Source organism: Petaurus breviceps, unplaced genomic scaffold (assembly GCF_028583685.1).
Source record: "Petaurus breviceps papuanus isolate PSGF00001 unplaced genomic scaffold, PetGlider_PUasm1.0 79, whole genome shotgun sequence".
NCBI lineage: Eukaryota > Metazoa > Chordata > Mammalia > Diprotodontia > Petauridae > Petaurus > Petaurus breviceps.
In genome coordinates, this window is record NW_027186523.1 from 30,569,317 (window position 1) to 30,583,662 (window position 14,346).

General features: G+C 37.0%; 1 protein-coding gene and 1 pseudogene across 1 annotated transcript in view; both read left to right on the plus strand.

Moving 5' to 3' along the window:
- LOC138175883 (membrane-associated guanylate kinase, WW and PDZ domain-containing protein 2) overlaps nt 1-14,346 on the plus strand; it is a 1,727,565-nt gene that overhangs the window by 1,553,401 nt on the left and 159,818 nt on the right. The gene's annotated exons all lie outside the window — the stretch shown is intronic.
- On the plus strand, nt 2,399-3,106 carry LOC138175882 (SS18-like protein 2 pseudogene; annotated as a pseudogene).

A 14,346-nucleotide genomic window follows, 5' to 3' on the forward strand; every position in this document is an offset into this window, starting at 1 on the left:
TTAATTCATTTTTAAGGAGATAACCAACTTTCTTCTTTGAATATGTATCTAGAAATCACAGAATTATCACTGCTGCTCACTCCATCAAAGCTGAGATTTCAGTTCTTCAAGGATTCATAGTTTCATTGGAGTGAGTACTTCGTCCACCAATACAGGTTACAGCCCTCCTTTCCGTAGAAATAGATGTAAAGCTGGGAGGGACTGAGTGGTATTTGTCAGATACTGTAGCCTTAAAAATTTGTCATTTGGTGGACAACTCACTGTGATTGAGTCTCTCTGAAGAAAATTAGGCTAGTCCTAGAAAAAACAATCATTGGGTCCATATTTAAAAACTTTTTACTTTACTAGTTAATCAACAAATATTTATTAAATACTCACCATGTACAAAGTGCTCTATTAACTGTTTTAGCCACAGAGAATAGTAAAAAACAGTCTGCTCTCAGAGAGCTTATATTCTAATAGGGGAAGCAGCATAAAAATAACCCATGTATATGTAAAATAGATACAAGGTGAATGGCAGTGATCTCAGATGGAAGGAATTAGCAGTTAGGGGAACTAGGAAGGGCCTCTTGCAAAAGGCAGAATTTGAACTGAGTCTTGAAGGAAGCCAGGAAAGCTGGCAGGTAGAGACAAGTAGAAAGTGCATTTTGAGGCATGGAAGATACCAGTGAGTTGGGAGTCAGCATTTGAAGTACAAGGACATTGTGAAAGTGTGTGAGCAAGGGACCACACATCTCAGATATGGAGAGTTAAAGAGCCAGAGTGAAGGATGTCATCCAGAAAGGACAGAATCTAAAAGATATGGTGAGAGCAAGTGAGGACTGATAGGCAGCCTGAGTGAGCTCCTTTGGCATCTTCACAATGTCCAAAGCAAGTGAGAAAAGCACTCTTCGCCATCTGTTGAATGGGCCCTCTATGACCAACCAACTCATCTGCGGGAAGTCGTGGACAAAGGCCAAACCAGAGAGGTAGGAGTAGCTGAGCTATATATCTACTTCTTAAAAGGAACTTTTGCTCCAACCGATCTCCAGCAGAGGTCCACAGCTCCATTTGAGTAAATGTCAAATGCTATACTGGGGCTCCAAATGTCAAATGCACAAGCTCAGGATGAAAGGTAGGGCATGGCTAAGCACCAGCTCATCTTGTAAACAGATCTTGGAAGAGGAGGAGTGTTAATTAACTTAAAATTTAATAGAAATCAACAGCGTGACATGGCGGCAAACGAAAAGCTAATGTCACCTCTGTAGACTAACAAAATCTTGGCAACCATTCAGCCATTTCTGGAATGCTGTGTTCTTTTCTGGATGCTGCATCTTAGGAAGCATAATTGTAATCTGAATGGTGAGAGATGGGGATTATTTGAAGGAATTGGGGATGTTTACTACAGAAGATTTCGTCTGGGTCTTTTTGCATTATTTAAACATATGAAGAACTGTCTAGCAGAAGTGGGATTACTAGTTTTACTTGGACCCAGAAGGCAGAATTAGGAGCATAGGTTGAAAATTGCCCTAGGACAGATTTAACTTGATACAAGCAAAAACTTCCTCTGGATAAGAGTTGCCTCAAAGCAGAGTATGTTGCCTCAGGACATAATGAGATTGCTGTGGATGTTCAATTAGAGCCTTGGTGGTCACTTGTTGGGAAAGGTTTTGTTTGGGAGGAAGAGAGAAGAAAGAAGGAAAGGGAAAAGCATTAATTAATATGCCTACTATGTGCCAGGTACTAAGCACTTTATCAATATTATCTCATTCTGTCCTCATAACAACCCTGGGAGGTAGATGCTATTATTATGTCCATTTTTCAGATGAAGAAACTTAGATAACCTGCCCAGGGTCACTAAGTTTCTAAGTGTTGGAGGCTGCATTTGAATTCTGGTCCCCCTGACTCCAGGTCCAAGGCTATATTTAGTATATCACCTAGCTTCCTCTGACTGTACTGTATGATATGATTAATCAGTTGGGTTTGGTATAGAACTTCTTAAAACATGTGTAATGCATTGTATATGAAAAAGATTATGGGATAAGGGAATCTAGAACCACAGGTCTAGAACCCAGTACTAGTAGTAACTATGTGCCTTTGGGTAGATCATTTTGCTTCTCTGAGACTCAGTTTCCTGATCTATTAGAAAAAAAATTAAAGGTGGTTAGATTTCCTGGGCTCTAAGGTCTCTACGTTACATAATTCTATTAGGCTTATGTGATAGCATTATAGCTGGCCTTGGAATCAGAAGGATCTTAAGTCCTGCCTGTGTGACCACAGGCAAATCACTTAGTTTCTAAATGCCCTCAAGTCTCTAAGATAATAAGTTATGGAAGGGTCACTGATATGTACTGGTGGAGAGACTTTCCCCACTGGAATTTCTCTCATATTAGTAAAATAACAGATTAAGAACTACATTATTAGTTCCTGAGGGTTGCCACTCGGTTCCCGGGATGTCGGTAGCGTTTGTGCCAGAGCGGCTGAGGGGGAAGGCGGAAGTTAACCAGGAGACCATCCAGCGGTTGCTAGAAGAAAATGACCAGCTGATCCGCTGCATTGTGGAGTACCAGAACAAGGGCTGGGCTTCAGAGTGCACACAGTACCAGCATGTATTGCACAGAAATCTCATGTATTTGGCTACCATCACAGATGCTAGCCCGGCAAATGCTCCCAAAACAGTGGATTGATTGATTGATTAGTCTTTGCTTTTTGCCATATTGTGAGTATTTATCCTCTTCAAATAAATGGAGCCATGACCTTTGCCAATACCATTGTTGAAGTTGTACCTGGGAAACAGTACTTCAGGCCCATTTTCAAGGGCAAAGGGTTCAAGCAAAATATTAAGAGCAACTGGATGTTAAATGTCACTTTTTGTTACTCAGCACATCCCTCTAAGTAGTTGTCACGCAGCACATCATTTTTCTGAATTACCATCTTTAGCAGGAGAAAATCCATCAGGATACCTTTTCAGAACTTAATTCTTGGACTGTTGTCATAAAGGAGGCTGAGTGGGGACAGCAGGCATGACGCGTCTTGGCAGTACCCTATTATGTATGTACATATAAATGTAATTGTTCCCAGCAATTGTTTATTAAAGTTATGGTTCTCTGAAAAATAAAAAAATAAAAAAGAACTACATTATTTATATATACATATATGTTTGTGCATGTGTGTATATATATACACATTTGCTTATGTATATATATGTTTTTTATCTCTACCTGCATATGTAATATATACATACACGTATGTGTTATATATCTTCCCCCAATCCATCAAGGAATCAGCTAGAAGAAGCAGCACAGAAGAGCTGATATTAACCACTTGCATTTTCCCTCACCTATTAATAAAAGCTTCTTCCCACACTTTTACCAGCATTGCAACATAGCCTCAAACTTAGAAGGGAACCCCTGCCTAGATTTTCTACAATGACAAATGACAAAGTACATTTGCTCATTGCTTAAGTTAAACTACAGCAGCTCACCTGTAGTTCATTTTCGTCAGTATCACTCATACAGCTTGTGAGTGTGCTTTAAAAACAGAAAAAGAAAAAGAGACAGGCAAGGGGAACACATATAACTCTGGAGAAGTTGATATTAAAATAACTATAACTCACTGAAATCATACAGGGAGAGAAAAGACAACTAAGTGTTTTTGATCATTGGCTTAATCCCCATAAAAACAGAGTTGCATTAATTATGTATACTTAGAGAAAATATTAGAGTTTTTAAAAGAATGAACAAATGAGGAAAATATAAAAAATTGACCTCTACCAAGGGGGAGGTTTTAGAAAAGGTAAAGGGAACCAGAAATGCCAAGTAATAGCTATAATTTTTCCATCTCTCATGAGCTAAGGCCCCACCTAGCAAAGTGCCTGGAGCAGGTGGTCACTTACCAAATATTATTTAACATTATTAATTATTACTTCCTATCACTTTATGACTTCTCAATTTAAAAAAAGAACTTTAATGACTCTACATTGCCTATCTAGACTTCTGCTTCTTCTGAGACTCAGTGTGCTCTTCCCTATGGCCTCCACCTCCCTTTCCAGACTGACCTTCAAAATGATGAATTCCTGAACCTTCCACTCCAGCCAAACTGTGCACCACATGCCTTGTACTTTCCCTTTTCTGTGATTTGGCTCACACCATTTCACCAAATGGATTGCACCATTTTGTCCTCCATTCAGTTCAATTAAACAGATAAATTTAGCACCTGGAGTTCATTTCTGAATGAGGGTATGGTAGAATGGGCGACTTTCAACAAAAAAGAGGGAAAGGGGAGATGACATTCCTAAAAGACATTTTAGGATGGAGAACTACATAAGGAGACACCTAGAGACAAAAAAGGGCAGATGAAGGAAAGAGAGGGAGTATAGACCAATTTGTGTGGAATGTGTAACATCTGAAATGCTGCAGTATGAGACGAGGCTGGATGTGCAGGTTACAGCTAGATTATGGAGGGTCTTGGGTACCAGAGTTAGGAGTTGAACTTGATTTAGTAGGCAATAAAAAGCCATTGAAGGTTTTTTAGTGTAGCATTAATATGAACAAACTAGAACATTAGGAAAATTGCTAGAATAATGATAAAGAGATTGGGTGGAAAGGAGAGATATTTGAAGATGAGAAAGCCAATTAGGATGATAGTCCAATAGTCTAAGAAAAAAGGGATAATGATCTGTATGATGACATTTTTATTGTCACCATGGCCTACTATTTAATTCCCTTATTATTACTTAATTCTTCATACAGATATATCTTGACTTCCCTAATAAGTGATAAATTCCTCTACATCTAGAATAACAGTAATAATAATGATCATTATTATTACAGCTAGCACTTACATTTGACTTTAAGGTTTGTAAAGTGCTTTACAAAGAACCAGGTATGGTAGTGCCATTATTACCCCCATTTTACAGATGAGGAAACTGAAGCTGAAAAGGGCTAAAGTGACTTGCTCATGGTCATAAATCTATTGAGTGTCAGACAGGATTCAAACTGATGTCTTATTAACTTGAAGTCCATCACTTTATTCACTATAACACCTAACAGCCTGTTAGCAGGGCTACTTGTTTCTATCTTCTATGATTCCCATGGCAGTGCCTTTCACACAGCAGGTGTTCAATAAATGGTTTTTAGTTTGATATGATTCGGTCTAATCATAATGATACATCCATCCACGGTGGAAAAAAGAAGCATATCTTGCTTGAGAGTTAGGATCCTCTAAGCCTCCCAGACCTAAATCATGCTATAGTTCCTTCTTCATTCCCAAAAGACAGTAAGACATATCTGTGAAAATGTACAAAACAGCAGGTGATCACTTAGGAAGGAATTGTGTACAAGCTAGTTCTCTCACAGCATGAGAAATGGTGCAATAATAAAGTGGAACTAGAGAGATGTCCTAGAATATAGATGTCCCTATCAGTTGTCCTCATACTGTGCAAATGATTCAGTAGGCAGATGCAGCATTCTACAGTAGTATCCCATCATACACTGCTTTAGGAAACCAGAAGTAGGAATTAAACACACTCTCATGTGGCTACCTAGAATCAGGGACAGGGTGCCTAGTCTCTCTAGCTCCTGTGGGTCTCCTGAGTTTTCAGAAAGTCTGCCTTAAGCTACTTTCTGAATAGATTCATTCTGGAGCCTAGGAAAAGAGTTTATGGAACCATTAGTGGTTTTGCATAATTAGTGAGAAGAGCCTAGCAATATTATATCATTCTTAATGGGAATGTTTGGGAAGTATCCTAAGATCCTTAGGAAAAAGAATTTTCTTCAATTATCCTTTTCAAAGTCCACATGAATTAATTATATCATTCCCAAGGAGAAGATTTTGATGTACTATTATTGGTAAACAGATTGCACATGTATTAAGCTCCTACTATGTGCCAGTCACTGTGCCAACATTGGGAATAATAAAAAAAAATAGCAAGTAATCCAGTTCCTGCCCTCAATAAGCTTAAATTCTAGTCTTTCTAATAGGGAAAGACAACAAAGGCCAGGGGAAAAGGAGGTTGAAAGCTGGGAAAGAAGAGCTAGAAACAAAAAGATACAAGGAATCAAGGTCACTGGCAACACAGAAGGAGAAGGAGTCTGGAGAGAGTATAGACACGAGGGAGCAGCCATTTTTTCTTCAGAGTATCAAATCTTCTTGTTAAATGAGAACAAAATAAATGGGAAGTATCAAGTTCTTTTGATTTTCAAAATCTTTTCCATCACTAGTTGTTCTCAAACTTAAAATCAGTTTTTCTAAGTAAACATGAAAGAAATAGGAAAAAATAAGGCATGTAAAAGTCAAAATTTTCTACTTTCTGAGCACTGGAGTTGGCTGCGATGGAAAGAGAATATGGACATTTTCCTTTCTGAGTTCTGAAACCCAATCTCAACTAAAAGTCATTAAACTGTGAGAAGGAGCCTCTGAGGAAGTTCTGTGACTCTCAGTTATCCTGGAGAAGAGACAACAAAGCAACCTCAAGAAAACCTAAGCATTTTAACGATTCATTGAAAAATTCAGGGGCGCTTTTCATACTGTTTGAATGTAGCACATAAATCATAAGTTTCTCCCAACAGAGAATCACAGTGTAGGAGGGATTTTTGGTTGGTTTTCTTATTGTTTTATTGTTTTGTTTTTGGGTTTTTTTATCATGTTGAGAGAATCCACAGGCAGTAAAGGAAGGTGGATGGCTTTTTACATGTCAGCTTTTCCACTCTCTCAAAAACTTGTAGATTTGTAAGGCCCAAATCTTTCCTCTGGGCTAAGGTTCTACAATGCCTTGTTACTCAAAAAGTAGGAGAGGTAAAATTGTAGCACAACATACTCTTCCACACAGCAATACCACTTCTAGGGTTGTATCCCAAAGAGATCACAGAAGCGGGAGGAGGACCCATATGTACAAAAATATTTATAGCAGCTCTTTTTGTGGTGGCAAAGAATTGGAAATCAAGGGATGCCCATCAATTGGGGAATGGCTGAACAAGTTGTGGTATATGAATGTAATGGAATACTACTGTGTTATAAGAAATGAGGAGCAGATGGACTTCATAAAAACCTGGAGAGAATTATATAAACTGATGTTGAGTGAGAAGAGCAGAACCAGGAGAAATCTGTACACAATCACAGACACAATATATGTGTGACGACTAACTTCAACAGACTGGGCTCCTGTCAGCAATGTAAAGTTATAAGACAGCTCCAAAAGACTCATGATGGAAAGAGATCCTCATCCAGAGAACGAGCTGCAGAGTCTGAATGCAGATTGAAGCAAACTACTTGCTCTCTCTTTTTCTTGTTTTGTTTCCTCTTTCCCATTGTTCATTCCATTGATTATAATCCCCTACAACCTGACTAATGTTTAATGTGAAAGTATTTGTAGATCCTATATTTGATTGCACACTGCCATGGGGGCGGAGAGGGAGGATTGGAGGAGAGAGAGGGGAAGAAAATTTGTGGAACTGAATGTTGTAAACCAAAAGTAAATTAATTAATTAATTTTTTAAAAATTGTAGCACAAGTGAGAACTTCCAATCATATGTAAGCTATACCACTGTATCAACAAACTTGTTGTCACTATCCCAGTTAGTTGGGGAAAATTCATAGCTTAAAATGAACTCCTCCAGAAGACACATTTTTTTAACATTCCTTTTATGGTTTTGTGTTGGAATGCCAAGTTAATACTATTTTCCTCCTCTTCAAACTGTTGTATGTGAAAAACTAGCAGAAACTCTGGTGTTCATAATCATGTTGCCCTAGATAGAAGAGATCCAATAATGTGTCAGCTTACAGCGAGGGTTAAATGCAAGTATCATGTTTTATATACTCCATCTGTAGTATTCAAGAGAAATTTTAAGCACTGCTGAAGACTGGTGCTTTTCCAAGTTGAAAATTTTCAATTTTTTTCCTTTTAAAAATATGATATTTCTATACTATATTTAAAAATACTATATTTCTGTTATAATCCACATTTTTCACCAATGCTGAGTATGATACCCTGGGGCTTGTAGGCTTGAAGATTTTGGAGGGTTCTTCTTATACCTTGTGATGTAGTAGTCTTGAAACAAAAAAAACTTTACCTATAATATAATATTAGAAAATATTTAAGATTTTTATAACTATGATAAATAACCCTTTAAAAATGGAAACCAGGCTTATTGTTGACTTTTTTTACTAAGACTAAAATATAAAACAAGTCATTAATAACAAGAATTTGTAAAGTTGAAAGAGAAAATTAAATCTATATAACATAAAGATCAGATGTTATAAATTGAATGAATTTGTAAAAAATATTAAAAATTTTTGAAAAAAATCTAATACTCCTGCCTACCCTACCTAACCTCTGTGGAAAACATTTTTTTTTATTCCTTCTACCACTGACAGTTTTCCAGTTTAATAGGACTTGGGCTCATAGACAAATTATTTTCATACATAGTGGAATTTCCTTTTAAAATTTTCTTTTCTCAACCACATGTAAACCTGTAGACATTTAAAAAAAATTTTTGAGTTTCAAATTTTCTTCCTCCCCCCTCCCATCTCTCTCATCCTTGAGAAGGCAAGTGATTAGATATAGATTATACATGTTCAATTATACAAAATATTTCCATATTAGCCATGTTGCAAAAGAAAATGGAGACCAAAAAAATAACAATAATAATAAAGAAAAGAATTTTAATTATGCTTCAATCTGCATTTGGATACCATTCATCCTTTCTCTGGAAGTGGATAGCATTTTTCATCATAAGTCTTTTGGAATTGTTTTGGATCATTGTATTGCAGAGAATAGCTAAGTCATTCCCAGTTGATCTTCACCTAGTATTGCTATTACTGTATACATCGTTCTCCTGGTTCTACTCATTTCACTTTTCATCAGTTCATGTAAGTCTTGCAAAGTTTTTCTGAAAGTATCCTGCTCATCATTTCTTATAGTACAATAATATTCCATCACAATCATATACTACAACTTGTTTAGCCATTCCACAATTGATGGATATCCTTTCAATTTCCAATTCTTTTCTGACACAAGAAGAGCTGTTATCAGTATTTTTGTACAATTTGGTCCCTTTCCTTTGATCTCTTCCAGGTACAGACTTAGTAGTGCTATTGCTGGGTCAAAGGGTATGGATGGTTTTATAACCCTTTGGCCATAGTTCCAAATTGCTGTCTAGAATGGTTGGATCAGTTCACCAATAGTGCATTAGTGTCCCAATTTTCTCACATCTCCTCCAACATTTATCATTTTCCTTTTCTGTCTTATTTGCCAGTGTGATAGGTTAAGGTAGTACTTCCGAGTTGTTTTAGTTTTCATTTCTCTAATCAGTAGTGCTTTAGAGCTTTTTTTCATGATTATATCCTTTGTTCATTTATCAATTGGGGAATGATTCATATTCTTTTAAATTTGACCCAGTTCTCTATACATTTGAGAATTGAGATCTTTATCAGAGAAACTTGCTCTAATTTTTTTTCCTGTTTCTTACTTTCCTTCTAATCTTTCCTGCATTGGTTTTGTTTGTGTAAAAACTTTTTATTTTCATTTTTTTAAAGCAATTGGGGTTAAGTAATTTGCTCAAGGTTACACAGCCAGGTGTTTCTGGGTGGGTGCTAAATGTCTGAGGCCAGATTCGATCCCCAGGTCATCCTGACACTGGGGCCAGTGTTCTTACTCGCTGTGCTACCTGGCTGCCCCTGTGTAAAAACCTTTTAGTGTGATATAATCAAAATTATTCATTTTATATCCCATAATACTCTTTGTGTCTTATTTGGTCACAAATTCTTCCCTTGCATAGATCAGACAGGTTAAGATATTCTGCACTCCTGTAATTTGCTTATGCTATCACCTTTTATTTCTAAATCATGTATCCATTTTGACATTAGCTTGATATATGGTATGAGTTGTGGTTCTATACCTACTTTCTTCCAAACTGCTTTCCAATTTTCCCAGCAATTTTTGTTCAATAGTAAATTCTTCTCCCAAAATCTTGGATCTTTGGGTTTATCAAACACTAGGTTACTATGGTCATTTTCTATATGTATTGTGCACCTAATCTATTTCACTCATCTACCACTCAGTTTCTTAACCAGTACCAGATTGTTTTGATAATTACCCCTTCCCAAAGGTTTGCTCAGTACTAGAATGACCAGAGATCAAGAATGGGTCCAGTCCTCAGGCTCATCAGTTTTCATTCAGATGTTGGCTATATTATAATTCTTTAAGATAGAATGGGGTTGACTGTGCCCCCCCAAAATGCCTGAAGTTTGAGTCTCTGATAAGCAGCTATCAGAATGAAGATTTAGTCTGCTTCCAAGCACTCATTTTCCATTAGCTCATGTTCTAATATGTCACATGGATAGGTGGTACCATAAACATCTCAAAGAATTCTAGTATTATAGTAATATTAGTCTTAATTATTACTGATTATATCTAATAATGTTCATTGCACTACATGTGGTATCTTAGAATCAATTAGGTAGGAACATGGGAGGCTGCATGACATGATGGACATAGTGTTGGATATTAAGTCCCATAGATTGGGGTTCAAATTCTTCTGCCATTTAATGTGGAGTTGTGGACAAGTTATTTAATTGCTCTAAGCCTCAGCCTTCTTAACTATAAAATGCCTATAGGAGATAAAGCACTTTGTAAAACTTAAAGCATTATAAATGACTGCTATTATTTTTAAAAGATTTTAATCCCTGACATAAATACTATTCATAAAGGCATGGGGTGAAGGTGAGATAGAAAAGGAATATGGCATCTTGCTCCTCACCAGGCAGTTTATTTTACTTTCCAAGCAGATAACAGGATAAAAAATATCTCCCCTTCCTGTAGGCCCCTCATGATGTTAAGCTACTATCAAATACTGCAGCCAAGTTTTCTGTTAGTATTTGTAACTCCTGGCTCCAAGTTACAGAAAGGAAGGTTGCCAGGCACAGCTTTAGGCTCCAATTCATTTATATAATGATAAGCTTTGCAAAGGATCTGAAAATCAAGATCTGGCAGCCACCCAAGTCCACACCCTTGCTGTGAATAGATTGAGCTACACCTGGAGTTCTGGGGCTGGTGAATGGGTAAATGAACAGCACCACTCTCTTCCAGCAGAGTAGATTTGAATCCTGTGCTTTGGAGGGTTAGTCTCCCCTCCTTCTACATGGAGACTCGGAGGCTGAGAAAGGTTGAGTAACTTGTCCAAGGTTACATAGCTCCTTGCAGAAAAAGGACCAGCATTCATCTCATCTTTCCAATCCAACATATTTTTCTTTCCAATATAAACCCAGCAAGGGAAGACTCAGCTTTGTGCCCATAGTCAAGCACCACTGTGGCCCTGCAATGGTGACAATTTGGGTACCAAGGTCCACTGTTCTTGGCTCTGTTTTGTTTTTTTTTTTTTTTACCTCTTCCACAGTACTGCCCAATGATTGCATGCATATAATTTATATCAAATTGCTTATTGTCTCAGGGAGAGGGGAAGAAAGAGAGTGAGGGAGGGAGAGAATTTGGAAATCAAGATTTAAAAAAAAAAATGCTAAAAATTGTTTTTACATGAAATTGGGGAGAAACTTAAGATATAATTTTTTTAAATGTAGTGTCCAGTATCTGTTTGCCAAGGAAAGCACCTTTAAGAAGTGAAAATATCAGGGGCAAATTTACCATATGAATAAGTCTAGTATCCCTTTTCACTCTTTTCCCAATTATTGCCACATTCATTTCTTTACCTTCAATGTATCCATGTTCTCTTCCCTTCAGAATATTTCCTCTATTTCCTCTTCCTGGTAGTTCCTTTTTGGCTCACCATCCAAGTCTTTCTCTGCCAGTAGCATATCCTAGGCATCCTATGATCATGAAAACCCACAGGGTTACCACAGCACCCATACCAAAGACCATGTTACTACCTTGTGATTTCTCGTGAGTGTAAATTGCTTTACATACATTATCTCATTTGACCTCCTTAACAGTGTTATGAGGTAGGCGCTCTTATCTCAGTTTTATAAATGATAAAAGTCTCTGATTCTAAGTGATTGATGTTCCCAGGGTCACACAACTAGTAAGTGTCTGAGATGAGAATCGTGGATTTATATCTGGAAGGGACTTCATGGACCATCAAGTTCCATATACTTGTTTTATAGATGAGAAATCTAAGTCATAGAGATATTAAATAACTTATCCAGGATTGCAAAAATATTTATCTGAGGTACGATTTGAACTTAGGTCTTCCTAACTCAAAGTATAGCACTCCATTGTGCCACAGTACTTCTCAGGTAGTGTTGCATGTTGCTTCTTCTCTTGGCAGAATATTTTGTGATGAATGAATGAAATTATTTATTAAACTGTCACTCTGTGCTAAATGCTGAAGATAAGAAATGCTAAAACAAGACAATCTCTGTCCTCAAGGAGCATATATACAAATATGTGAGGACAACATATAGAGGGGGAGTGATAAACAGGGAGATAATTTGGGAAGTCAGTGACAGTGATTAAAAAAAAAGGATAGTTAGGTCTATATTTAATGTATGGAACTTCCTGTGTGGCCATTAGGTGGCGCAGTGAATACAGTGCTGAGCCTGGAGTCTGGAACTTATCTTAATGAGTTCAGATCTGGCCTCAGACACTTACTAGCTGTGTGACCTTGGGAAAGACACTTAACCCTGTTTATCTTAGTTTCCTCATCTGTAAAATGAGTGAAAGAGAAAATGGAAAAACCAGTTTCTTTGCCAAGAAAACCCCCAAATGGAGTAGCAAAGAGTCAGATACAACTGAAAAAAAAAAAAAAAACAACTGAACAATAATAAAAACTTCCCATATGATACCCCTAGTCACCAGACTTCTTAATACAACATTAATGAGAAAATATAGTGTTACATTTGCATTACAAAGATTTCCCTCCCTTTTTCCCTCATGAAATTTGTTTACATTTTCAGATTAGTCTACACAATGCTTCTGTGAAGTCAATAAAACATAAGCATTAATAATCTAATTTTGTGACTAAAAAAAAACTGTGACATATTCATCCAGCTAATCAAAGGTCACACTAAAAATCTGTCCCAGAACATGCTACAGCTCTCCTATGCCCTCATGGCCTTCTTCTAAGGGTGTTTGTTACATGTTGAATTTCATTCAACAACACAGAATCACTGTATTCCAAATTAAAACCTGATAGATGCCCTGGTAGTTGAACCAAAACTTTGGCTTCTGTGAAGAGCAGAAGATCCAATAAATATTCATGTAATCTTCTGGATAACACATGGAAAAGGACAGCTGGCTCAGGAGGGATCATTTGCCTGGTTTAGTATCTGTTTCCATTTACATTAAGAAAATATCGAATGAGGTTATTATCCACCAGAGGGCTTAGGAGGTACAATGGAAGCTTGATACTGCCCCTGACTGCTTTTGACATTTAGCTATTGTAAAAGGGAAAATGTGTGAAGATAGCCAAATGACTTTTTACAAAACAGAATCTCAGCATCTATAAAAAAGAAAAGGATACGACAGAGATGGAACACATTGCATCTGTAAAAATGAGGAACAGGACTTGTCAGCAACACCTGCTTGTAACTATCAACCACTTCAACCTAGCCTGCTGAGAAATTACTCAGAGCCAAGTACACTGATGGTCCTGAAAACACTACCATGTTTAAAAAAATGGAAAAAAGAGAAGGAAGGAAGAAAATGTAGGTTTTATTAAAGTTTTTAACCCTAGTAACTGGGGTGTTTAGCTATGAACTGCGTTTTTATCACATTTTCTGGAAAAGTGTAGCTTTGAAAAATCAGCTGTTCTCAATAGTTTTATCTGTCAGGGGCACAGCAGGCAAATATCAATAGAAGTCTTTTCAGAGCTCTTATGTGAGTTATTTGACAATTTTCCCAAAAATATAGTAAATTTGTCACCTGGGCACTAAAATATTGGTTATTATAAATAATGTTGCTTCATTTTTTTAAAGGCCCCTAGAAACTAGAAAATACTGCCACGGTACAACAGAAGGAGCCTTGAGCTTGACAACGGGAGACATTTGTTCCTGTTCCAGCTCCACCACCACTGACTAGCTGTGTGATTTGGGGCAAATTGCTTTACCTCTCTGAACTTCAGGTCCTTATCTACAAAACAAGATTGACAATTCTTGAACTCCTCACCTCACATAGTTGCAATAAATAAATAAATGAGACAATGCAGGAAAAGTGCTTTTATGCCCAAATAGTATATACATAATAACTCATTTTTACGTGGTGCTTTGAGGTTTATAGAACTTTTTCCTTACAACATCTCAGTAAGATAAATAGTAACAATAGTATTATCCACATTTTTCAGATGAGGAAATTGAGGCTCAGTGTAGTGAGCTGTTCATAGAAAGAGAACTTGAACACATTTCCTCTAACTGCAAGTT